Source organism: Pithys albifrons, chromosome 27 (assembly GCF_047495875.1).
Source record: "Pithys albifrons albifrons isolate INPA30051 chromosome 27, PitAlb_v1, whole genome shotgun sequence".
In the NCBI taxonomy this organism is placed as follows: Eukaryota; Metazoa; Chordata; class Aves; order Passeriformes; family Thamnophilidae; genus Pithys; species Pithys albifrons.
Genome location: NC_092484.1, coordinates 1,127,424 through 1,153,825, shown reverse-complemented (window position 1 = coordinate 1,153,825; position 26,402 = coordinate 1,127,424). Strand labels below are relative to the sequence as shown.

The following is a 26,402-nucleotide window of genomic DNA, read 5'->3' as shown; positions in this document are numbered from 1 at the left end:
TGAGGGGGGAAGGAAAAACCCATAAGTCACCTCAAGTGCTCTTTTCCAAGTCTTTGCCCCTCAAACCTGTCCTGCTGCTCCTCCTTCCTCTGGCACTCCGAGGAAAGTGGCTGAAAACAAACAAACCAGCTGGGAGGTTTTGGGGGACAGCAGCAAAACATCCACAGTGAAAAAAAAAACCCTTCTTGTTTCTCCTGAACTCTTGTGCTTGAATTAATCAGCACAAAATGTTGGCAGGATGAAAACCTTTGTCCTTGGGTGCTCTTAATCCCACTGTGACCGAGCTGGGGGTTGGCTTTGGGAAGCTCAGATCTCCCAAGAATGCCCAAATCTTGGCACAGGGAGGTGTTTTGAGGCTGTCCCCAAAAAGCCTTGAGTTCTGTTCAGAACAAAGCAGATTAACTCAGAGAGCAGAAATCCAGGGGGTTTGGGGTTGTGTCCTCCAGAGTTGGGTTGTCCCAGGGGAAGGTGGAGGGGACACAGCCCTGAGGGAGGGCTGGGGGCTTGTCCTGTTCTTGGATGAGGGGACACAATCCTGAGGGATTTTGTGTCCTGGCTGCTGGAGTGAAAGTTACTCATCATTTTTAGTCAAACCTCGTGTTCAGCAGAAAGTGTTGCTCAGTCTGCAAGCACAAGAAATAAGCTGTAATTCCACCTGTAGGTAATTCCAACCCTTAGGTAATTCCAGCCCTGAGGTAATTCCAACCTCTGGGCTGTCTGGAGCAGGGATTTTGTTCCTCAGCTCCCTCCCAACACTGGCTGCACCTTCCAAAGTCTGTGGTGGGTTTTTTAAGGGTTTGGAATCCCCAGAACTGTGAGATCTTGCAGCAGGTGATCCACAGAGGAATTGTTAACTCGTGCACTGTGCCAAAGGTTTCCTGGGGAGCTGCTGGGCCTTGTGCAAGCACATTCCCAGCTTTATCAGTGTCCCAGGAATCCTGCCTCCTCTGTGACAAACACTGTGTTCTGTCTGGGGGCTCTGTTGGAATTCCCAGTGCCCTGGCAGCACAAGCAGGAAAGTTTTCCCGGGGTCAGGCAGAGGCAGTGCAGGAATTCTTCAGGTCTGTGGTTTGGCCTCCAGGTTGTCCTTGGAGCTCTGAAATGGGGGGAGAGTGGAGAGTGAGTTACTCAGATCCCACTTATTTTTTAACTGCAGTTTGTGGCTCTGCAGAGCTCGGTGTGACTGTGCCGAGGGCACTGAAGGTGTGCTGGGAATGCCTCAGTTTGGAAAAAGCCTGGATAAATCCAAGCTGTCCTGCCACCTTCTGTCGAGCTGACAGGTGCATTTGTGCTCATGGAAAAGAAAAAAAAGAGACAACAAACACTTCTAAATTCAACAACCACAGCTCAAAGTTGGAGCAGGGCAGGACTTGTTTACCCTGAGCTCAAACAGGGAACAACTCCAGGTTTTCCAGAAGGTCCCTCTCATCCCTGGGTGACACCAGAGTTACTGTCCCCACAGTGTGTAATTTGTGGGTGTTGACCATCCCCTGATGTCCCTTCCCTTCTCCCACACCCCGACTCACAAACCAGCTTTTCCTCCTTCCCATGAGCTCGAGATGCTTTTCTAAGAATTTCGTTTCTGCAGCATCTGCAAAACCCCCTGAGCTGGATCAGGCACTGTCAGCAGACAGTGAGGGAGAGGCTGAGCTGGGGCTGCCTGGGGGGGGACTTTCTTGGTGTAATTAAGATAATCCCAGTTTAATATGTCAAAAAAGATCTGGGCCAACCTCCTGGTTCTCCCTGCAGTGGCCTCATTCAGGTTTCAGTTCCCCAGGAGGTACCAGTGGTTGGTTGTAGCTTGGTGAGGGTTTTCCCTCCCTCCCCAAGTTTTCTCCTTTCCTTTTATCTCTTGATACTGTCAGGGTTGAGTTTGTATCAGACTAAAATTTGGCTAAAAATTGACTAAAATTCAGTTGGATTTCCAGTGGTGGCTTTTTCTCTGAATGCAGAGGAGGGATGATGAGGCTCCAAAATAAACACCTTTGCCTCAAAAGCTCAGAGTGTAGGGTTGTTGTGTTGGAGATTTGTGTTCAGAGAACAGATTTGCTTTGTAGCAAAGTCACCAAACGACTCTTTGGTGTCTTCTGTCACGAGTCACCCCTAAAACATTCCTTTGCAGCAAAACTTGTGAGCACTGGGGGAGCAGAGGGATGGGGAGGTGCACTGGGAGCACCAAGTACCTGCTGCACCTGCTCTTCCCTCCTTCCCAGAGCTGCCAGGATGGTCCAAGATCTGGGATTTGGCTGACTCATGGAAAAAGGAGAGGGGAGAGCTGTCTGCCCTCATCCACCCCGGGTGCTGAGGCAGTGAGGGTGAAATCAGCACCCAAAATCTGCTCTGTCATCGCTGGGAGTGACGGGAAATGCTTGACCTGGATGTGACTGGAGTGCTCCAACTGCAGTGAGGGGTTATTTTTCTTCTCATGGAATCTCTTCCCATCACTCTCAGACTTGATGCTTCCTTTGTTCTGCCTGTCTTGGGTGTTGCTGTTTGTTCCTTAAACGAGTTGCCACCTCTTTGTTTTCCTGAGCTTTGGGGAATTGGCCTCATCTTTCCCACTGGATTCCCCGCTGGCTGCACCAGGATGGGTTTCCAGCCGGGTGCCATTTGAGCAGCTCAGCTGGGAAAGGCATTGCTGGCTCAGAACAACTTCAGGTGGAGTTCCCAGGCCCAGTTTGAGGAGAGCAGTTGGTTTTGAAGAGCTGCTATTCCAATAACCTAAATCTTAATGCCAATTAATGCTGTGATGGCTAAAAGAGAAGTCCCAGGGCATGGTGTGCATTCCATGGGGTGTTCCAGAGGTTTCCATGGAGGCTGCACAGAGCCAGGGCTGCTGTGGGTGTAAAGGATGTACCTGCCATCCCCCTTTCCCACAGACAATATTCCCTTTTCCTGACCCTGGCAATGCTGCTCGGCTCTGGCTGAGCCCACCTGGAGCTGCAGAAGATTTAGGAAGTTGCCAGTTGATTTCAAGCCCTTTCACACTCATAAACTGGTACCTGCAGGAGAAACATTTCTCTGTCAGACTCCTGAAATCTGCTGGTGAGTTTTGGTTAATTAGGGAAGTTCCTTTAGGATTGATCTTTCCTCTTTTCTCCTGCCCAGGCAGAGGAGGTGGAAGGGAAGGGGCAGGTGGGCAAGGGAATATCTGCAATTCCTGCTTTTCCTGCTTCCAGCACTTTCTCCCTTATATTGGCCTTTCCAGCAGGCTCAGACCTCCTGTGCAGGTTCATATTCCAGATGTGTTGAGGGCTGTATCCCTGATTTCCTGTGCTGGAAGGATCCAGCCCCAATAAGGGAAGAGCCTGAAGTCATGTTCAATCCTGGGGCTTTAGGAATGCTCAGACCAGGAGCTGTGGCCACCTGGGCTGGCTGGCTGGCTCCTGGAATGTATTCCTGCCTCTCCTGCTGGCTGCTGGCCAGGATCAGCAGCTTTTCCCTGTGGATCTTTGGGCTGCAGAGGTTGTGTGGGTAGAGGTTGTATGGATAGAGGATATATGGATAGAGACTGTATGGATAGAGGATATATGGATAGAGACTGTATGGATAGAGGATATATGGATAGAGACTGTATGGATATAGAGGTATGGATAGAGGATATATGGATATAGAGGTTGTATGGATAGAGGTTTTATGGATAGAGACTGTATGGATAGAGGATATATAGGTAGAGACTGTATGGATAGGGATTTTATGGATATAGAGGTTGTATGGATAGAGGATGTATGGATAGAGATTTTATGGATAGAGAATATATGGATAGAGGTTTTATGGGTAGAGACTGTATGGATAGAGGATATATGGGTAGAGACTGTATGGATAGGGATTTTATGGATATAGAGGTTGTATGGATAGAGGATGTATGGATAGAGGATGTATGGATAGAGGATGTATGGATAGAGGATGTATGGATAGAGGTTGTATGGATAGAGATTTTATGGATAGAAGTTTTATGGATAGAGACTGTGTGGATAGAGGATATATGGATAGAGAGGTTGTATGGATAGAGATTTTTATGGATAGAGAATATATGGATAAAGGTTGTATGGATAATTTTATGGATAGAGGATATATGGATAAAGATTGTATGGATAGAGAATATATGGATAAAGGTTGTATGGATAATTTTATGGATAGAGGATATATGGATAGAGGTTTTATGGATAGAGGTTGTATGGATAGAGGTTTTATGGATAGTGACTGTGTGGATGGAGCCTGACTGGTTTTGGTGGAAACTCCCTCCCCCATTTCTTCATTTAACTTCGTGGCTTTCAAACACTCTGAATGCAAATTAATCTGAGTCTGGGAGATTTATAAAACCAGAGTCTTGTGGGCAGAGCAGCTCTTGATCCTCCACCTGTAGCTGTTGTAATTTTAGGATTCTGCAGAAGCAGTTGGAGTGTTCCAGGGAACAGCTGGGCCCAGGCAGGGAGGGCTGAGCAGGAGCAGCTCGGAGCCTTCTGTGCCTCTGGTCAGCACAGCCTGAGCTGCAGCACAGGAGCTGCACAGCCTGAACTGGGTCACTGTGTCTTTGCTGGGTTGCTTTTTCCCCTGTGGATAATTGGATAGTTCTCCAGATGTGCCTGAGAGGAGCAGCAGGACCCGCCTGGAGCCGCGGTGAGACGGCGGCGGCCGAGGTTTATCAGCACTGAAGCTTTTTAATCATGCCCAGATTTAATTTGTGGGATTATTTACATGCACTGAAGGGTTTCTTTTATCTGGTTTAATTCTGTTGGGGTAAACTGATCCCAAGCCAGGCCTGAGAGCACCCACAGTTGGTGCTGTTTTATTTAACCTTGTCAGATCCCTTTTCCAGGGAAAGCTGCTGGTCTCTGGGATCAAGATTCCAGCTGGCCAGGACTGTGGTTGGTCCATGTGGATTTTAATTCCCTCCCTTGTGCTGCTCTGGAAAATGATACACAGCAAAAATGCAGCCTGTGGGTTGCATGAGGTTGGTGGGGGAAAACAAGTGGTAGTGAGGGTTTAGGTTGGATATTAGGAAAAATTCCTTCCTGGAAGGGGCTGTCCAGCCCTGGCACACACTGGAGTGGAGACCCCATCCCTGAAGGGGTTGGAAAGCTGGATGTGGCACTTGGGGACACAGGTTAGTGGTGGCCTTGGCAGTGCTGGGGGAACAGTTACACTCAGTGGTCTCAGAGGGCTTTTCCAGCATAAATGATTCCATGATTCCATGTCCTTTTTCCCCCTGAGTGGAATATTTTGGGCCAGAATCACAGTAAGCCCCCTGGGATGGGCACTGGGTGCTCCGTGCTGGAGGTACAACCTGGGCCCTGCAGGAGGGAGTGCATCCCAAATGGGTGTTTACCCACTTGGAAAGGCAGTGACACTCACCAGGCACTTGCTGGCACGGTCCACTGGGAGCCAGCACATGGGGATTTATTTCTGGAGCTGCCTTTGTTCTGCAGGGTCGCTGCTACTCCCAACTGGAGCTGCTTTTTATCAGCAGCATCTGCGGAGCAGGAGTGACTCATGTGCTCTTTGAGTGAGGATGACAAATGGAGAGTGGAGACAAACAACTCCGGGACCGGCCACCGTCCCAATCACTGCCCTCACGTGGGGCATTTGGCCTTTTGCCCCTGGAGAAATCTAATTTTGGGCTTGTTTGGAAGCAGAGGAGGCAAAACAAACATCGCTGGGAAAGCGGAGCAGCCTGGCCTGGCACCTCTGGTGCTGCCCAGGAGCCATCCTGGCATTCCTGCAGCCCTGGGGGAGGGAGGGCAGGTGCTGAGCAGCCCCTGCACATGCTGCTCACAGCTGGAATTTTAACACCCTGTGTGACAGCCCAGTGGCCTGGGGTCCCAGAGCAGCCTGTCCCAGGCGGTGGGACAGGTGGGGACAGCCAGGGTTGGCTGGTGGGGGAGCTCAGTCACACATTTCCTGGGGTTGGGGATAGCTGGGAAATGTTTGCTGGAGTTTAACCTCTTTTTTTTATCAGGTGACATTTTAGGGATGTCCTTGTCCCATACAGGGACCCCTGAGCCGTGTGTTTGTGGGACCCCTGGGCCGTGTGTTTGTGGGACCCCTGGGCCGTGTGTTTGCGGGACCCCTGAGCTGTGTGTTCCCTCTGTGGGACCCCTGAGCTGTGTTTGTGGGACCCCTGGGCCGTGTGTTCCCTCTGTGGGACCCCTGGGCCATGTGTTTGTGGGACCCCTGAGGGGTGTGTTTGTGGGACCCCTGGGCCATGTGTTCCCTCTGTGGGACCCCTGGGCCGTGTGTTTGTGGGACCCCTGGGCCGTGTGTTTGTGGGACCCCCGGGCCATGTGTTCCCTCTGTGGGACCCCTGGGCCGTGTGTTTGTGGGACCCCTGGGCCGTGTGTTCCCTCTGTGGGACCCCTGGGCCGTGTGTTCCCTCTGTGGGACCCCTGGGCCGTGTGTTCCCTCTGTGGGACCCCCGGGCCGTGTGTTCCCTCTGTGGGACCCCTGAGGGGTGTGTTTGTGGGACCCCTGGGCCGTGTGTTTGTGGGACCCCTGGGCCGTGTGTTTGTGGGACCCCCGGGCCGTGTGTTCCCTCTGTGGGACCCCCGGGCCGTGTGTTCCCTCTGTGGGACCCCCGGGCCGTGTGTTCCCTCTGTGGGACCCCCGGGCCATGTGTTCCCTCTGTGGGACCCCTGGGCCGTGTGTTCCCAGCTGTGGATGGAAGGGCAGGGAAAACAAAACAAAGCCCTTTCCCAGGACCACCTTCTGAGCCTCAGTTGTCACAGCCTCTGTTTTCCCTGTGCCCCCAAGGGCTGGGAATGCAGGTGGGACACTGTGAGGGTGGGCAGGTCCTGGCCAGGTGACCAGAGGAGCTCTGGCTGCTCCATCCCTGGAAGTGTCCAAGGCCAGGTTGGAACAACGTGGGATAGTGGATGGTGTCCCTGCCCACGGCACAGGGTGGGACTGGATGGGCTTTAAGGTCCTTCCAACCCAAACGATCCTGGGAGTCACTTGTGGATTCTGAGGTGGCTTTTGAAGAGATTTGGGGCAGGTGGAGGAGGCTCCACACAGGCCCCAGCTCTGATGTGCAGCCAGGGGTCTCTGGGTGGGTGGGGAGGCAGATGAGGCGGCACTTCCAAAGCCTTTCTGGGAAAGAGGAGCCCTAATTCCAGCAGTTGTTGAAAGGGAATTGCCTCCAGCCATCCTTTTTAGGAATAGTGTGAAATTAAGCTGCCTGATTTCCCTTTGATGTTCCTTTTCATTTGCACCAGAACATGCCCATTTTCTCTTAATTTCCCCGATGAAAAATGCTTTTTTTTAAAATTATTCCTTAGAAGAGACCACGAGCTGAAACTGAAATAGAGTCTTCAAGAAACTGGACAACTTTGATCACTGAAGTTAAAAGCTGGATGGGATCAGAGCTGTGACTTCTGTGGATAAATATTTGTGAGCATTTGTGGCTTGAACAGAAATTAAAGGGGGAATAAACCTCTGTGCTTTGATCAGCTCCCTGGGGAGTGCAGTGTCTGGCCAGAGGGTTCAAGGCCAGGGAGGGTTCAAGGCACATGAAACCATCCCAAATATCTTCCCCTTTCTGCAAACAGTGTTTTTTTTCCAGGGGTGTTTTGTTTGTTCTCTGGTTTGGGTGACAAGGCAGCGATGGGTCAAAGGTTGGACTCGATGGTCTTGGAGGGCCTTTCCAACCTCAGTGATCCTCTGATTCTGTTACTCTGTGTTCCCTCCAGAGATGCTTCCTCCATTTCCAAACATCTGACCTGGATTTGTTTAATTCAGGAAGGTATTCCCTGCAAGCTTCTGGCTTTGCCTCATGAAATATTGCAGGTTTCTGCTCACAGTTCCAGCCGAGTGTCACTGCCCGTCCCACTCAGGGATTCCAGGAGGCATTTTGTCCTCTTGCTGCTGCCAACAATTTTGGGTTGGCAGCCAAATCTTGACGTGATCCTGGTGGGAGCAAGGAGGTGGTGTGATGTTCTTTGAGCTCCGAGGTACTCGACGTGACAAGTCTCCAGCCTTGGCTCAGAGTGGCTTTTCAGGCTTTGTTTACAGAGATCCACGGAGTTCACAGAATCCCGGGATGGTTTGGGTTGGAAGGGCCATAAAGCCCATCTTGTCCCATGGGCAGGGACACCTTCCACGAGACCAGGTTGTTCCAAGCCCTGTCCAGCATGACCTGGAACACTTCCAGGGACTTGGAGGAGCAGTGAGGGCTGGAGTTGATGGAATAGGTGATTGAAGGGTAATGGGAGACTTGGAGAATCCCTGCAAAGCCAGGAACCTGCTGTCCTGTCCCAAGTCATCAAATATCACCAACCCACTGGTGAGACATGCCATGGATTCTTTGTCCTGCTGTGTCCATTCTCAGCTCCTTTGGAATGGTAATTAATGGAGCACTGATCTGCCTTAATCAACCTCTGGAAAATTTATTTAACAGAGTCACTTGAAGAGTCCCCTCACATGGCAGCAAACCCAGGAAGGGAAGGCTCTGCCCTGCTCCTGCCATCTGTCTCCAGCTGATGCAACATCCATGTGCCAGCTCCAAACAAACCCTTTATTTTTAACAAACTGCATTTAAGGCACTTTATGTCCAGCCAGCCCCTAAATTTGGGGCTGTCCTTACTTAATTCCTCGAGGCACGTTCCCACTCTGCATCCCTGGGTGCTGGAGCTGGCACTGCCGAGTGCAGACTCCTACTCTGACATTTGGGAAGATGGGATTGTGTCCCACCAGGGGGCTGATTCACCGGGAACGAGCAGTGTTTGTCTGCAGGGACGTGTGTGCTCACACGTGTGTGCTCACAGGCTCATCCTGGGGGAGGATTTGGGGGATAAATGGGATTTGGAGCCAGGGCTGGGCATGAGGGACCAAAGCTCAGAAGCTGGAGGTGCCACCTCGGTCACAGCTCAGTCTCTCTCCATCTCCTGCAGGTTGTGCTCAGGTCACTGGTGCTTTCCATGAACAGTTTATTTACAGGGGACGTTTTTCCTGCCCCTTTCACCCCCAAATGATGGTGCCTGTGGTGGGGAGGAGAGCTGGGATGGGGCTCCTGGTCCTCAGGGCTCGAGGAGGTGGGACACGACTCACAGCCTGGGGGCTGTGGGAGGAGGAGGAGGAGGAGGAGGAGGAGCTGCACGATGCCAAGGACTGCACTCCTCCTCCTGCTCCAGGCTTTTTTTAGCAGTATCTCAGCAGCTTTTGGCCACCCCAGCAATCCCAAATTGGCATTTTCCACAAGATACTAAATCCTGCCATTCTTCCCTTTATTTTTAGTCTGCAAGACTCCAGCCCACCAAGGGGCCCTGGCTGTGCCAGGGGGTCCTGGGAGAGGGTTCCCCAGCCCATTGAGGGGTCCTGGCTGTGGCAGAAGATCCTGGGAGAGGGTTTCCCAGCCCATTCAGGGGTCCTGGCTATGTTGGGGGTTCCATGGGGGATTCCCAATCCCATTAAAGGGTCCTGGCTGTGTCAAGGGGTCCTGGGAGAGGGTTCCCTATCCCATTGAGGGGTCCTGGTGGTATTGAGGGCTCCATGGGGGGTTCCTCAGCCCACTGAGGGGTCCTGGCTGTGTTGGGGGTTCCATGGGGGGTTCCCAGTCCCATTGAGGGGTCCTGGCTGTGTTGGGGGTTCCATGGGGGGTTCCCCATCCCATTGAGGGGTCCTGACTATATTGGGGGTGCTGTGAGAGGTTCCCCATCCCACTGAGGGGTCCCAGCCATGCCAGGGGGTGCTGTGGAGGGTTCTCTATCCCACTGAGGGGTCCCAGCAATGTTGAGAGTGCTGTGAGAGGTTTCCCATCCCACTGAGGGGTCCCAGCCATGTTGGGGGTGCTGTGGGGGGTTCTCTGTCCCACTGAGGGGTCCCAGCCATGTTGGGGGTGCTGTGGGGGGTTCTCTGCCCCACTGAGGGGTCCCAGCCATGTTGGGGGTGCTGTGGGGGGTTCTCTGTCCCACTGAGGGGTCCCAGCCATGTTGGGGGTGCTGTGGGGGGTTCTCTGCCCCACTGAGGGGTCCCAGCCATGTTGGGGGTGCTGTGGGGGGTTCTCTGCCCCACTGAGGGGTCCCAGCCATGTTGGGGGTGCTGTGGGGGGTTCCCCATTCCACTGAGGGGTCCCAGCCATGTTGGGGGTGTTGTGGGGGGTTCCCCATCCCACTGAGGGGTCCCAGCCATGTTGGGGGTGCTGTGGGGGGTTCTCTGTCCCACTGAGGGGTCCCAGCCATGTTGGGGGTGCTGTGGGGGGTTCTCTGCCCCACTGAGGGGTCCCAGCCATGTTGGGGGTGCTGTGGGGGGGTTCTCTGTCCCACTGAGGGGTCCCAGCCATGTTGGGGGTGCTGTGGGGGGTTCTCTGTCCCACTGAGGGGTCCCAGCCATGTTGGGGGTGCTGTGGGGGGTTCCCCATTCCACTGAGGGGTCCCAGCCATGTTGGGGGTGCTGTGGGGGGTTCCCCATTCCACTGAGGGGTCCCAGCCATGCCAGGGGGTGCTGTGGGGGGTTCCCCAGCCCCCCAGTGGTGCAGCCATTGACGTATTTTCGCTGCATCAAAGCCCCGTCCCCGCTGCCTCACCAAGCCCAGCTCTTGTGTGTGTGTGTTGTGTTTAATATTAAAGTTCAAAGCTGTGCAGAACCCACATGCTTTGTGGCCCTTTGAAGTGGTCCTGGCCAAGTGCCTGCAAAACATTCTCCAGTGGTGGTGGAAAAAAAATATCCCATTACTCTTTACAAATATTTTTGTTTTATTTCACCCCTTTCTTTTAGAACTTGTCAATAGTTCTCTGGAGGCTTGAGCAGAGGCTGAGCCATCCCTGCCTTCAGTGCTGCAAACAGCACTTGTAATTAAGTTTTGCACCAATCAAACTTGCATTTAGGTGGTTGGGTTTGTGTTTTGTTTTCTCTTGACAAGCCCAGAGTTGATCGTGTGCCTGGAGTTTTAAATTCAGGACTGAAATCCAGAAGGGTTTAAGCAGGTTGGGTGTTTAATATGGTGGGATTTAAGGTAAAAACGTGTAATTGCAAACTTTGTAGTGCCTGAGCAGAAAATGCTGGACTCAAAGTTGTTGGAATGGGCAAGCAGCAGTGGCAGGAGGATGAGCTGGAGGTGACAGTGTGTGACAGGGCGTGTGTGTGTCACCTGAGCCTTCTCAACGCCCTGGCAACGAGTCCCTCCTAATTTCAGCTGCTGAATGAAGATGTTAATTAGCCAGGGATTACCAGCTGTGCTTTATGTATCACAGCACCAGGTATGCACAGCCCAGGTGAGTCCCTTCCTTGATCTTTATCCAGGTTTGGTCACTAAGAGGTGGCATTTTGGTGACAAAACCCCTGACTGTGGTTCAGCACAGCTGGGCAGGTGGCACAGCTTTTTCTGGCAGAACAGAGATATTGTTTGTCCATTTTCTACCCAATCAGCACTAAATAGCAGGGATGCAAATTAGGCTTTGCAGCTGGGAGTTCAAAGCCAAGCCATGTAAACACCTCTGGGTCAGCCCCAGAGTTCCCCCTGAGCTGTTGCCAACGAGCAACGTGATGTTGGACAAGCAATGCCAGCAAGGGAGGGTGTATTTGTGTAAATAATTATAAAAACTGGTAAAATTCCACTAATCCCTCTGTTAGTGAGCTTATCATGGGATATGAGTTTCCTGCTGCCTGTCCCTGGCTGCTGGATCCAATAAATTGGGCAGCCAGAGCATCACGTTGGTTCCCGTGCAGGAGGAGCCTGTTATTTGTTCCAGTTGGGCTTCCCTTGCCACTGGAGAGGGGATGGTTTCCAGTTTTCCTCTAGATTTAAACTCTGGTTTGGGAGTTTATTGCTGAGCTTTATAAACATGTCCTTTTAAAATATATAGGCATGATTTTTGGTTGTGGACTCCCCAGGTGTGCTGAGCACCTGTCCCTGTTCATCCCAGCTGGACCCTGTCCTGCCCTGGAGCTTAAATACCTTATAAGGGGACATTTTATTCTTGATTTAAATGGGAAGACTGGGCTGGATTGCTCCTTTTTCCAAACTGCCATGGCTGTCAGGCATCACTCCCACGAGGGAGGAGCTGTGACTGAGGGTGGGAGATCTGCTACTCGCTGTTCCAGCAAATCTGTCTCCAGTTATTTGGGCTCAGCAGGTCCAGTTTTACGTGGAGGTGCCTTAGGAGGCCTTAATTCCTGAACTGAAAGGGAATGTGGGTGGAGAGTTTCCTTGGAGGTGCAGGTCAGTGGGTGCCAGGGGTGCTCAGGTGTGTGCAGGGGAAGCAGAGGAGGGTGGCATCTGTTCCATGGGGAATGTGTGGATTCAGGAATCAGGGAATCAGAACAGTTTGGGTTGGAAGGACCTTAAAGCCCAATTCATGCCACTCCCTGCCAAGGGCAGGGACACCTTCCACTATTCCAGGTTGCTCCAACCTGGCCCTGGACACTTCCAGGGATGGGGCAGCCAGAGATTCTCTGGGCACCTGTGCCAGGGTCTCACCACCCTCACAGCCAGGAATTCCTTCCCAATATCCCATCTGGCAGTGGGAAGCCATTCCCTGTGTCCTGGCACTCCAGGCCTTTGTAAGTAGCTCCCTCCATCTTTCTTGTGGGCTCCCTTCAGGTCCTGGAATGCCCCAATTAGGTCACATGAGCAGTTTGGCAGCTCCCAAATCTGTTTTTTCGAACCTGTGGTGGACAATTTCCTAAACAGAAACCCCAGAGAGCCAAATGCTGCCTGTGGCCTGAGGGCAGGTCCCTCCCGTGCCTTCTCCTCCTGCTCCAGCCCTTTCACACAGCAGGGAAGCTCCTTTTTTAGCCTCCCAGCCCGGGCCCTGAGCTCAGCTCTGGAGCTCTGCCAGCACAACGTGACTCCTCTTCCTGTAAGAGACACAAAAGAGAACGACCTTGTGCTTCCTCTCCGTGTCTGCCCAGCAGATTCCAGCCCCGGCGTGGGAGTCGCTCCCTCTTGCAAACCCTCACATGATGTTTCAGTCATCAGTGTAACCAAAAGGCCGGGCTTTCGCAGGAAAACAGCCGTGGAGAGAGTGGCCTTTTCTTTGAAGGGGATTCTTTGGGTGGTTAAAACAAGTGCACAAGAGTCATCAGGCTGAGCAAAGTGTGGCCTCATCCCGGTTTGGATGGAGCCTCTTTTTGCTGCTCTGGATGATTTGGGGAGGGAGGGAGGGGGGCCCAGCTCTGCTGACCTGTTGTGACTTTTCTCCCAACCATCGTTTTTCCCCTCTGTAGCTCCAACAGGAATGAAAACAAGTTGAGGAGGGAAAGTCACAGGACTGTGTTGATGGGTGGAGGAGGAAAACAGCAGCTTTTGCACTCATGTGATGGCTCTGCTGCAAAAGGTCACTCACATGTCCAGTGGAATGGGAATGAGCTGGTTCCCAAATGCAAACAGGGAATGAGCAGCTCAGCTCAGAGTGCCCCCCAGGATCCTCAAGCTGCTTGTTAGGCCTGAAGGGAGTAATTAAAATTTTGAGGTCTTTGCTTCCCACCAGGTCTGAACTCTCCTGGTTCGGGTGAGGTTCCTGCCTTAGGGAAAAGATCCTCAGTTTGGACTTCTGAGGCTTAGTTAGCAGTGAGGTGTTAATTATAGAGTCCTGGAATGAGTTGGGTTAGAAGGACTTTAAAGTCCATCCAGTTCCACCCCTGCCAGAGGCAGGGACACCTTCCATAGACCAGGTTGCTTCAAGCCCTGTCCAACCTGGATTTGGACACTTCTAGAGATGAAGAGTCCACAACTAATTAGTGGGTGGGATCAGAGGACTTGGGGGTTTTGTTGGCAAAAAAACACCTGTATTTATTGCAGCCCATCCCCAGACATGAGCAACTCCAGCCTTGGAGTGTCTGGGGCATTGTGTCCAGCTGTGCCGTGGTGCTGGGATGTTTCAGGAGGAATTTCCTCATGGAAGGGGTTGTTAAACATTGGAAGGGACTGCCCAGGGAGGCTTGGAGTCCCCATCCCTGGAGGTGTCCAAGGATGTGGCACTCAGTGCTCTGGGGCAAGGTGGGAATCAGGCACAGGTTGAACTCGATCCTGGAGGCTTTTTCCAACCTCGGTGTTCCTGGGATTCTGTGGCTTTGCTTTGTTCAGCACTGGGCTGGTGCTGGAGGGGAGCCTTCCACCAGGACATACCTGTTCCCTCATCCCAGCCCAGCAGCTCCTTGGCCTGTTCCCTCACCCCAACCTGGCAGCTCCTTGGACCTGTTCCCTCATCTCAGCCCAGCAGCTCCTTGGCCTGTTCCCTCATCCCAGCCCAGCAGCTCCTTGGATCTGTTACCTCATCCCAACCTGGCAGCTCCTTGACCTGTTCCCTCATCCCAGCCCAGCAGCCCCTTGGACCTGTTCCCTCATCCCAGCCCAGCAGCCCCTTAAACCTGTTCCCTCATCCCAGCCCAGCAGCTCCTTAAACCTGTTCCCTCATCCCAGCCCAGCAGCTCCTTGACCTGTTCCCTCATCCCAGCTCAGCAGCTCCTTGACCTGTTCCCTCATCCCAGCCCAGCAGCCCCTTGGACCTGTTACCTCATCCCAGCACCCCTTAAACCTGTTCCCTCATCCCAGCACCCCTTAAACCTGTTCCCTCATCCCAGCCCGGCACCTCCTCAGCATCCCGGGAGTTACACAATCCCCCACGTTGCTTCATTCCATCCTGGATCGCTTCCCTTCCTGCTCCCAGCCATCAGGAGCTCCCCATCAGCCTGTGAGGTGTGAGCAGGGCCGGGGCCGGTGTTTGTTCCTCTCCAAGGTCAGGGAAGGGCTGGCTCAGTGGGAGCTGCTCCTCTCTCCCTGCCCGAGGCCGGTGCTCCATGTCTGGATGTGTCTCTGTCGGCTCTGGAGTCGATCCCTCTCTCCAGTTGTGTTGCAACACTGAACTTGCTTTGGCAAGAGCCTGTCTGGGCGCTGTGTTTTTCGGGGCACGCTGGCCTTGAGTCAGGGGTGGCACCAGAATGTCTGCAGAGAGTTTTGCTGTCGGTCTCCTGCCCTTGAAACCCTGTTGTTCCACTCCAGGGCTGTTTACAGCTCGCTTGGCATCTCCCAGGTGACTCTGTGGGGAAAGCAGCAGGTGAACATTCCACACCTGAGTTTCACGGGGATGGAAAGGCCTTTGCAAGCTCTCCCTGTGCCTGATTTCTTCACTGACTCCAGTGGAATTCAGGATTTTTGGCCTGTTTTGCTGCACCCAAACTCACCCCAGAGAGGGTTTGCAGTGTGACCTCCCCCACAGCTTTGTAAACTCTTCACTGCTGGAGTAAAACCACATTTGCAAACCCAGCAGCAGAAAAACTGTGGTGGGGAAGCCAAGCAGGTGTGACCCAGGGCAGAGGTTTCCATGGGGCTGTTCCTGGGTGAGAATTGGGGTTTAAGGCAAAGGGGAAAATCCTCATGAGCAGCTCACACTGAAGGTCTCATCCATGAGCCTGGAAAACCAGATTTTCTGTGGTTTTGGCAGAGTGGAGCAAGTGCCACTTGATGTTAGTTGATGTTTCAAGTCTGTTTGTTGAGATGGGCTAAAAATTCTGCTAAGAAATGTAATTTAAAGGCCTCCAAGGGGTTGTTGTCTGTCCTGGGAGATACCTGGACAGAGAATTGAGCAGAGAAGTTTGCAATTCTCTTTTAACTGACTTGGCCAACCTTGTAGTCACAGCCCATGGTGGCAAACAGGAGCAGCAGGAGGCAAGTGCTGGGAATGCTCTGGTTTGGAGAACGTGGCTTCCCAAAGCCTTCCCGGACACAGAGAGTGTCTCTGACAGCCCAAAATACCCCGTGATGGATGTTTTCCTTGGAGCTGCTTCAGGTGAGCTGCAGCCAACCCTGTGGGAGCCTCTGAAGTCACACAGGAGAGGCTGGAATGCTCTTGGCTCCCATTCCCCAGAGGTTTCTCCACACTCTGAGACTCATCCCGGGGCCAGTCAGCACTTTTGTTGTTTGCTCAGCATCAGCTGCTTCCCAGCACGGGGAGCTGAGGGACAGGAGTCCTGCAGGGAGGATTCCTTATCTCCCTGCCTTCAACAGAAGGGATTTCGTTTCAAAGTCAATATTTCTGCCGTAACCTCAAGCTGTTTTGTCACTTCTGTTGTTGTTTTCCAAGCCTGGTGGATGCAAACACTCCCCTCGTGCAGACATGGGAATGAAACCGGATCCACTACAGGAAATCATCCCCCTCCACAGGGAGGAGAGATGATTAATCCCATGGTGGCATGTATTCCCAAAGCCTTCAAGGGCACACGTGGGGCTTTATCCCTTTGATTTCTGACACTGCAGGAAGTGGGATGAAGGGGGAGAATCCACCCCCAACTCCTCAGATTCAGCGCAGACAAAAGCCTGGAAAGGAATAAATCAGCCTTGAATGCTGTTCTGGAAGTCAGGGAGTGACGCTGGAGCAGATGGATGAGTCCCTCAGGGTGGGATATCTTGTCCTTAGGCATCAGGTGACCTCACTGTGCCACCTCTGCAGTGCCACCAGGGTCAGGGGGTCCCCCTGGATCCCACTGCCCTCGGAGGAGTAAGGAAAGGTCTCTGTGTGTGCAGAGAAGAGGCAGAAGAGGTTAAATGTCAGTGAATTGTGGTGATTTCTGCTCCCAGGCTGATTCCCACCTGTGTGGGATCAGGAGGCTGCTCTTCCTTCCACTGGAACTGTGCCAGTTCTGGGGGAAAACACCCTCAGCTCCAGGGATCCCACCTGGGATTGGGGCTGGAACCTGCTGGGACAGGACGGGGCTGGAAGTGTTGCTGCAGAGGGTCGGAAACAAGGAAACAGGGCTAACTGGTGCTGGTTAATGGGCTAACTGGTGCTGGTTAATGGGCTAACTGGTGCTGGTTAATGGGGTAACTGATGTTGGGTTAAGGGGCTAACTGGTGCTGGTTAATGGGGTAACTGATGTTGGGTTAAGGGGCTAACTGGTGCTGGTTAACAGAGTAACTGGTGTTGGTTAATGGAGTAACTGGTGTTGGGTTACTGAGGTAAGTGGTGTTGGTTAATGGGGTAACTGGCATTGGTTAGTGGGGTAACTGGTGTTGAGTTACTGGGGTAACTGGTGTTGAGTTAATCAGCTAACTGGTGTTGGATTACTGGGGTAGGTGGTGTTGGTTAATGGGGTAACTGGTGTTGGGTTTACAGGGTAACTGGTGTTGCAGTAATGGGGTAACTGGTGTTGGGGTAATGGAGGAACTGGTGTTGGTTACTGGGGTAACTGGTGTTGGGTAATGGGGTAACTGGTGTTGGTTTAATGGGATAACTGGTATTGCAGTAATGGGGTAACTGGTGTTGGTTACTGGGGTAACTGGTGTTGGTTAACAGGGTAACGATGTTGGCTACTGGAGTAACTGCTGTTGGTTCCTGGGGTAACTGGTGTTGGTTACTGGAGTAACTGGTGTTGGTTTAATGGGGTAACTGGTGTTGGGTAATGGGGTAACTGGTGTCAGGTTTACAGGGGTAGCTGGTATTGGGTAATGGGGTAACTGGTGTTGGTGAATGGGGTAACTGGTGTTGGTGAATGGGATAACGTGTTGGCTACTGGGATAACTGGTGTTGGGTAATGGGGTAGCTGGTGTTGGTTACTGGGATAACTGGTGTTGGTTACTGGGGTAACTGGTGTTGGTTAATGGGATAACTGGTGTTGGTTACTGGGGTAACTGGTGTCAGGTTTAGCAGCTGGAGACTGTGCAGCTGCTTTGAGGTGAGATTTGAATGCAGGGAGGTGTAAGAGCTGCAGCAATGCCAGGAACAAACCCTTTCTTTTCCCATAAATCCCAAAAAGGTGGCTGAGGGGCACCTTGTGCTGGGGAGGTTCCTCCCAGCTCCATTCCCCCCAGTAACTCCCAGTTCCCTCCTCCAGCAGAGCCCTGGGTGAGCTGTGCCAGCCACACAATGCCCGGATTGTATCCTGTGGTTCTGATGTAATTCCCACCAAAAACTCTTTCCACAGTGAAAACTCGAACCCAAACTTGGAGCCCTTTCCCTCCCCAGCACTCAGAGCTGGGGGAAGCTCCATAAACACACTCAGCCACTCGCTGGAATCCCACAAAATCCTGGAATCTTGGAGTCCACAGAGACTATAATTGGCACAAAGATCCTTCTGAGGGCTCGTCCTCACAGGGTTTGCCTCGAGTTCCTATTTCAGGGTTTTCCCGTAATCTTCCCTAAATTCCCTGTGACTTAACACTCCTCCAAACACGTGATCCTGTTTTGGGGAGAGGTAAAATAAGTTTGGGATGATACAAATTAAATCTTGGTGCTGCAGGAGAGAGGTGGCTGGGAATTCATCTGATCCCTGTGTGGCACGGGAGGATTTGGGCTGTTTGCAAAGGGAAAACACTTATTCCTGGGATAAGATAAAGGATGAAATTTTATCTGGACATCACAGTGACTGTGTCAGGGATTTGTTCCTGTAATAGTGCAGCTCCAGGAGGGAATTCTGTGCTGTTTTCCTCACTCACCTGTGCACTCAGCTCTGCTTTTCTTTCCTTTTCCCTTATAAAAGTTTGGCATCTCCTTTTACCATTCCCAACCTATCCCAGGGTTGGGTGTCCCAGGTGGAGAGTGAAGGCATGTGTTAAACTGAGCTGGAAAGTTTGGGATTGGGCAACAGGGAAGGAAATACCCGATCCAGGACACTGTGGACACAACTCCCAGTGCCCACAGGTCCTCCACTTCCACACAGGGTGGGATTTTGGGGGGCTGGCAGTTGTTCTCCCTGACTCTATCCCTGTTTTAATGAGCAGATCCAGGTCCATCCTCCCATTCCTCTACCTCCTATGTTGCATCCACGTGGTCTCTCTGCTCTGTTTCAGGTTTGGGGGGGAGGATGAGCGTGGCTGCCTCACTCAGAGGGTTCTCCCTCTTGGGATATTTGCTTAGAAAAATCCAAAGTCACTTCCCAGCCTTCCCACCTCTCAGCCCATGGAGCAGAGTTGATGCTGGGATGGAGATCCCAGTGGATTTGCCGAGCTCACCACGAAGTAACTTGTGCACACGAGGCTCATAAATCCCTGGGACTTCATGGAAGAGCCTTTGTGTGCTCCATAAAATGGGAATGAAACTCTGTGCTGTGGTAAAACTTCCCCTCCTGGCTTTAAACAGCCTGAGCACCAAAGCTTGGGGTGTTTCCCAGCTCAGATCTCGGGAGTGATGGGAAGTTCTCAGGAAGTTTTTGTGATATTCAGCCTAAACTTCCCCTTCTTTTATCTCCTTCTCTAACTTAATCCTCCCATGCCACAGCCCAGCTTCCTGCTTAGTCTTTATCTGTTCCCATGGAATGTGGAGCTGCTGTAGAGCCCTCCCAGGCCAGGACAAATTCCATGGTGGTCCAGCCAGGAGAGACAAATTTAGTTCCCAGTCTGCCCTCTGGAATCCTCAGGTTGGAACCTCTTCCTTTTCAGGCCATAATTGGAGCCTGAGTGGGAATTGCACTGGGCAATTGCAATGTGTGGGCTCAAAGACCTGGAAGTTTATCCCTTCCTAAACAATTTCATGTGGAAATAACAATTTAACAGCAAAGCCATGAAGATTTTAGTGGGATTGCTGGGGTTTGGTGTGCTGGTGTCATGGATTTGCTGCTGGAAGAGGGGAGCCAAGCCAGGTGATTCCCTTGCAGGACAGAGCAGTGTGTTTGCAGTTCGGGTTTTCATGCTGGGAAGGAGATCCAGGATTTTGGGAGGCTCAGGAGTTCTTGCCATGGTTTGTGCAAGCACAGGATGAACCCAGGGGTGCTCCAGGCCTTCCAGGGCTATCCAGATCCCCCCAGGAGCCCGTTCTGTGCTCCACATCCACATCCACAGCCAAGGAAACCTTCAGGTGCCCCCGGCTTTGCATTTCCAACCCCCAGCCCTGGTGCTGGTGTGTCCCAGTCCCTGGGCAATGGCTCCTGGGAACAGCTGATGGAAATACCTTTGCACTCTGCTTTTATTTTTTTTTTTTAATTTTTAATATGTGATCTAAAAATAAGGCTGGAATGTGCTCCAGTGACTCAGGGCACGGAGCAGGGAGTGGGGTGGAACTGCCCTGGCAGCGCTGCCAGAGATCCCCACCCAGCTGGCACCACACCTGTGCAGGGAAATTAGGGAGAAGGGAGATTCCAGCCAGAGCTAATCCTGCAGCCTGAGTTCCCTGGAGGGGCTCCAAACTGCTCTGGAAAAAAAAGGGATGAATCCCCTGGAGGAGCTCCAGGCTGCTCAGGAAGAAAGGATGAGTGCCCTGGAGGGGCTTCAGGCTGCTCAGAAAACAAGGAGTGAGTTGCCTGGGAGGCTTCAGGCTTCCCTGGAAAAAGGGATGAGTCCACTGGAGGAACTTCAGGCTGCTCAGAAAAAAGGATGAGTCCCCTGGAAGGGCTCCAGGCTGCTCAGGAAACATGGAGTGAGTCCCCTGGAGGGCTTCAGGCTTCCCTGGAAAAAAAGGATGAGTCCCCTGGAAGGGCTCCAGGCTGCCCAGGAATAAGGGATGACCCTGGAGGGAACTGCCTGGAAACAAGGGCTCTGGAATGTTCTGCAGCATTGCTGGCAGATGTGACCTGCAGGATTCCATGCCCTCCCAGCCAGGTAATCATGGCCTCTAATGGGAAGGAAATGGAGCTGCACATCCCTAGGGATGCTTTCTCCTTCCAAAATCCTTGCCTGGTTGGAAACTGGGGCAGTTCAAGAGAAGAAATGTTAAAGCAATTATTGGATCAGCTGCTAAAGGCAGAGCTGTACCTGACAGGTCCTCCCCTCCATCCATACAGATATCCAGGAATATCCAATGGGAAGCAGCCGTGCCATCCTTCTCTTCCAACCACCTGCGAGCAAACCCTCCTCTGAAATTTGGGCAGAATTTTGGGGCACCAAATCCGTGCCCTGTGTCACTGTGACTGTGTCCCAACACTCTGCATTGTGCCACCAGCCTTGGAGACACCCCTTGCCTTAGGAATGCTGCATTCCCTCAGGGAAACCCTGAAGATTCCACTTGGTGCAACACAGAGAGAGGAACAAACACCTTTGCTTTCCCACCTGGGTTGTGCAAAAAGCAGATTTACTTCTGTGCCTCAAATAAAACCTCCCAAAGCTGAGCTGTGGATTCAGGTGGTTCCCACCTGGGAAGGGCCATCCTGAGAGGTTGAATTTGGGGAAAAATCAACCCCCAAACTCAGGCTGTTCTCAGTGTGAACCTGAAATTGAAGAGAAGGTTTCTCTTGACCTGGTAATGATGGAATTTTAAGCTTCTAATTTATTAAAATTGGGCTGGAAGCTGGAGCTCCAAAGGGTCCATCTGTGCCAGGCAGGAGCTGCAGGAGGGACATGGAATGTCTTCAAATACCTGGCCTAGTTACAACCTGTTGTAAGGAGGTTGTAATTTATCTGGGGAGGGACAGTTTGCAAACCTAAAGGAGCTCCTGGGTACTTTGGAAATGTGTTTCTTCCCCAGTGAAACACTTTGGCATCCCAGAGCTCCTGGTGCTGGTCAAGCTGCAGGAGAAGGTGTGGAAAATCAGCAGGACGGTTTCAACTCCAAAATGTGGATAAACCCCCATCCTGAGCAAGAGGCAGAGCCGAGCCCAGTCGTCCCTAAGGAGTTTCCCACCCTGGGATGGCTCCTGGGCTCAGGTCCTGGCTGTGCTCTCCTGAGCATTGTCCCACGCCACAGAAATCTGGAGGTCTTAAAGGAGGGGAGTAAAAAAAGAATTAAAAATTGCTGCACTCAGGAAAAAATTCAATGGCTCATTGAGCTGTGGAGCTGCTGCTCAGGAAGTGTAAAAGGAAAATGGAGCCAGCTTTGTTCTGCCCAGACAAGGAGTAAATGCCACGGCCCCAACAGCCGCTCTCTGTTCCAAAAAAGCATGAGGTCATCCCTAAAAGCAGGGATTGACACTGGGATCCCAGTCCCAGGCTCCCCCTTCGTCTCCCCCTCTTTCCTGGCACCAGTCGGGCTCCAGGATCGCTCGGTGTGGCTCCGCTGCGGTGCCTGGCGCTGCTCCAGGAGGGGATCCAGCCTCCCACCTGGGCAGGAGCTGCTCCGGCCCTGGAGGGGCTCTGGAGGGGCTCGGACACCCTCGGGCTGCGGGCAGGGGTGGAGTTGCCTTCCTGCAGCTCCGCGGCTCCTGTTTTTGGGATCGTCGCAGTACGGGATGCTGTGGATATGGCGGGGGGGGGGGAAAACGCTCTTTAATTAGCTAAAAGCACAGTTTGATTAAGGCTGAGATTCAGGACCGTGTCCTTCCCTGACAATCCCCCCACATCCCTTCCCAGCACGGCGTGTCCCGGTCCCTCATCCCACCTCCCCGAGCGGGGAAGATGCAGTTGCTCTCCCGGTGCTTCCCACGGGCACATCCATAAGCACCAATCCCACATTTGGAGGGGAGGGAGGAAGCCAAAACCAGCATAACTCGGGCAATTACTCAGATATTCGGTGTTTATTCACCCTGCAAGGAGTGGCAGCTCCCAGCTATGAGAGGTATGGGAAGCATCCACTCCGAAACGAGAGGGATCAGTGCATATTTGTCCCGTGTCGTAACTCTCCTGCCGGAGCGGAGCGGGCAGGTGGCACCCAGGGATGAAGGGAACGGGGATTGTGCCAGGCAGTGATGGATGAATGAGCAGGCTGGTGTCGGGCAGAGCAGGCTCGGGCAGGCCCTGGCTCCCGGTGCCAGTTTCACCCTCGTGACCTGGATCCGTGTTTCGGTGCAGGGCCGGGGCCGTGCCGAGCCCGTCCCGCCGTGACCCGCAATCCCAGCGCGATCCGGCGGGGCCGGGAAGCGCCGCCGGCGCAGGGGTGGAACTGGATGAAAGGGCAGAGGCTGCTCGGAGCCAGCAGAGATCTCCGATGGATGGAGGAGGCGGCTGCTCCAGCACGGAGCGGCTGCTGAGTCACTGCTCGTCAGAGCCAGCGCTGTGTCACCGCTGCTGTCACCGCTCTGTCACCGCTGCTGTCACCCCGCTGCTGCTGCACGCGGCTGACTCAGGAGCTGCGCGGGTCTGGGCTGTCTCTTCCCGGGAAAACAGCCCAAATGAAGCCTTTTGCAGCCTGCCTGGTACAGAAAGAACTCTCTCGGGAACAAGGGAGGCTCTGTGAGACACGGAGGTGCCACCCCGGCTGTCAGTCGGTGCTGCTCTGACGTCAGGGCTGTGCAGGATGGACCTGGCACAGCCCCGAGTTCCCACCTGCTTGGAAACGCTGAGCAGCCTTTTTTTGGGAAGGAACATGAAGAATGTGAACACAAGACTTGGTGTGATCCTTGAAATGCTTTTGTTTAGTGATGGAACCCAACCCAGGAGAGATTTGGGGCTGAGCTGGTGCAGGACATGGTTCTGAGCATCCTGAACCTGCTCTTAGTCCACCATATGCAAACCAGTTTAAAACAGCAAATCCTGATTGTTACAGGATTTATCCTGATTTAACTGTTGGGCCTCAGTCTCCCAGTTCCTAAAATAGGCAGGAGTGTTCCCAGGATGTTTGTGCTGCAGCCAGAGTGTCCCTTGGGTTGTGTTTACATCATTCCTGAGCCCGCTGTGCCCCTCACCTGCACTCCAAGATCCTTGTCCAGGTTTCACAACCTCCCTCAGGGCTGTTTGTGTTGGCCTTGACCTTGGAACACCCCTGGGTGATCTGTCACTGCTCGTGCTCTTGTGTTGTCTGAATTTCTGTTCATTCCCAGGGGTTGTAGTGCTGCAGCATTTTCCATCCACCATCCTACACCAGAGGTGGGAAATGTTGCTGCAGCCCCAAGCCCTGGTCATGCCTCCCTGGTCTGGGATCTGCCAGATCCCTCTGCTGCCAGAGGAACAGGGATAAGAGCCCAGAGAGCTGCAAGATCTGGCGACTTCATCCCTCCTGGAATCACTTACTGACAGAGTGAGAAATGAGCTGACGTGGTAACGCAACGAGAGCCATTCCCGAAAATGTGGCTGTCATTCTGGGCAGCCCAGGAACGCTGCTGGGGAGCAGGGGGGGATGGATGAGCCGGGAAGGCAGAAGGTGCTCTGGCAGAAGTACAAGGAAGGTTTGTTTTTGCTGAGTGGTGAGTGCTGGTGACTCAGCGAAACACAAACGGGGCAGTTCTGCTGAGTCACGACACCGGCAGGGCCAGAGCCAGCCCTGGCCTGGCACCAGCAGCGCCAGGAGGTGGGTCCCAGCCAAACTCCGAAGGCTTTGCCCCTCTGGCAGGAAGGAATTCTGGCTCTGTGGGTTATTTCTCCACAGTAGATGCCAGCAGAGGAAGGAGGATGTGCAGATGGCCTGGGTGTCCTGACTGTTCTGTGCTTCCTGCCCAGGCCCAGCTGCAGGTGTCACATCCCTGTCCTTTTCCAAACACTGATTTCCTTAAGATGGACAAAGGGACAATGGAGCTGTGTGCGAGTACAGGACAGTCCTGCTGTCACCCTGGCTGACATCACACACACCTCACTCCGCTGCTCTGGGGCTGCTTTCCAGATTCCTTTACCTCACAGGTTGTTTCCACACCTGTCCAAGAGACATCTCCAAAGTTTGTTTTGGCTTTTGCCAACTCCCGAGGACGCCCTTGGGGAGCCAAGATGGGCCTGTGGATCGATGGCCTCTGGTTGCTAATGACGCGCCTGGTTAATTGTTCACTCAGGGAACAGGAGCCCTTTGCAGCTCCCGCCAGGAGCAGCCCCGGAGCGTGGCCGGGTGACCTGAGCCCAGTGCAGGTCCTGCTGTGGCACCTGGGACTGGGAGAGCTGCAGGTCCTGCTGTGGGACCTGGGACTGGGAGAGCTGCAGGTCCTGCTGTGGGACCTGGGACTGGGAGAGCTGCAGGTCCCGCTGTGGGACCTGGGACTGGGAGAGCTGCAGGTCCCAATGGGGGACCTGGGACTGGGAGAGCTGCAGGTCCTGCTGTGGGACCTGGGACTGGGAGAGCTGCAGGTCCCGCTGTGGCACCTGGGACTGGGAGAGCTGCAGGTCCTGCTGTGGGACCTGGGACTGGGAGAGCTGCAGGTCCCAATGGGGGACCTGGGACTGGGAGAGTTGCAGGTCCTGCTGTGGGACCTGGGACTAGGAGTGATTCAGGTCCCCCTGTGGAATCTGTGGAACCTGGGACTGGGAGTGTTGCTGGACCCACTGTGGGACTGGGAGTGATGCTGGACCCGCTGTGGGGCTGGGAGCAATGCAGGTCCTGCTGTGGGACCCGGAACTGGAGCAGGAGCTGCTGAGGATCCCTAGGGATGCATGGGATGAGCAACCACTGCAGGCTGCAGCCAGAGGAGGCTTTTACATGCAGCCCTTGACCTTCCTGGGCTGCTGAGATGGGTCCTTGAAAATGTAAACATGGGAAGAGGAACTGCACTGTGAGTTTGCTTCATTCCTGGCTACCCAAGGATCCCTCAGGGAGGGAGCAGAACCTGCTGCTGGAGAGTTTGGTCCTATAAAACCTCTAACCCTGAGCTCAGCAGGAACTGATTCTGCTCCTTGGGAGAGAGCCAAAGGCATTGCTGGGATAGGGGAAATGAGGATTCACTGGGATGGTGAGGAGCTGAGGAGCAGTTGAAACAAAACTTCTCCCACTTGCCAAAGACTTCAGGACACTTGTGTGACCATTCCTGCCATGCAGCAGGACTCTCTCCATGCTGTCCCTCCTCCAGCCAGGTTGGGTTCCCCGGGATGCTGCAGGGACAGGGGTGGGGACAGGGACACAGGCTGTGTTTCTGCAGAAGTTCCCTGAGGTAACACCCTCGGCTGATTCATCAGCCTCATTCCATAAACAGGAAGCTGGGAAAGTACAGGCAGGTGATCCTGTGCTGCTGCAAACATGAGATACTTGGAAACACAGATTGCTTGGATTTTTTCCCCCAGCTGCCTGCTGATTCCTTACCCAGGTGGACATTGTTTTGGCCATGAGGAGGGAGCTGTTTGCAGCGTGAAGGTCTCTTGAGTTCACAGAACGAATTTAGAAAGAGCTTGACTTTGAGACAGAGCTTTTCCTGCTCCTAATCCCGCCTGCACTAGTTTGGAGCGCTTCAAATTGGAGCAGGAGAGCAGGATCCTCCCCCTGGGGACCAGCCTGCTTCCTTCTCCCATTTTCCACAGAACCAGACTCGCTTTCACCCCCGTGTCTTCCCTTTGTCACCCTGACTAAAGTCTTCCAGGACTGGAGAGGCGGAGATTCCCGAATAACGCTGCTAGTTCAGGGAATTGTCCCGTGGTGGAGTCGGGAACACTGTCTGGAGCGCTGCTTGTTTTCTCCCACAGCATTCTGTGTTCCAAACGTCCCTGCTCAGGGATTGAGGAGTTCAGCACACGTTGGGTGCTGCTGCCAAGCAAAATAATCCCTGAGAGTGCTCTTGTGGTCTGGAATAAACGCCCTTAATGTCTAAACACAGGCGAGACAGCCCGAGCCGGCGAGGATTTGGGATGGGACAGGAGCTCCCGCCTGGCTCCCCCTGGGAAGGCTCAGCTTTGAAGCTGCCGGGCCTGGGGAGGACGTTGGAGGAGCCTCTAATTAAGGCAGGCACAGAAGGGCTCAGTGGGCGGCTGGAGGGGCCCGGGAGCGCCG

At 53.3% G+C, this 26,402-nt stretch overlaps 1 protein-coding gene across 5 annotated transcripts in view; it reads left to right on the top strand.

The window, feature by feature from the left end:
- Window positions 1-26,402, top strand: part of GNG7 (G protein subunit gamma 7) — a 64,051-nt gene that overhangs the window by 30,305 nt on the left and 7,344 nt on the right. The window contains exon 1 of one of the 5 annotated variants that reach the window (XM_071578037.1): window positions 24,074-24,175. The exons of the other annotated variants lie outside the window; for them this stretch is intronic. The gene's annotated coding sequence lies outside the window, so the exon portion shown is untranslated. Of the gene's footprint in view, window positions 1-24,073; window positions 24,176-26,402 lie in introns of those variants that run through there. 5 annotated transcript variants of the gene reach the window in all.